Here is a 203-nt window from a genome sequence, read left to right on the forward strand (position 1 = left end):
GATCCTTCTTAACTAGCCCTTGTGACTGACCCTTGTTAACCCACCAACAGCCTGGCTCAGGGGTTCTCAAACTTCATTGCACCTCCTTCTGACAACAAAAGTTACTGCACAACCCCAGGAGGGGGAACCAAAGCCTAAGCCTGCCTGAGCCCTGCCGTCCCAGGGAGGGGGCAAAGCCTGGGCCTCACCACTAAAGCCAAAAG

Source organism: Terrapene carolina, unplaced genomic scaffold, assembly GCF_002925995.2.
Source record: "Terrapene carolina triunguis isolate 2854851 unplaced genomic scaffold, T_m_triunguis-2.0 Scaffold836, whole genome shotgun sequence".
NCBI classification, from domain to species: Eukaryota; Metazoa; Chordata; order Testudines; family Emydidae; genus Terrapene; species Terrapene triunguis.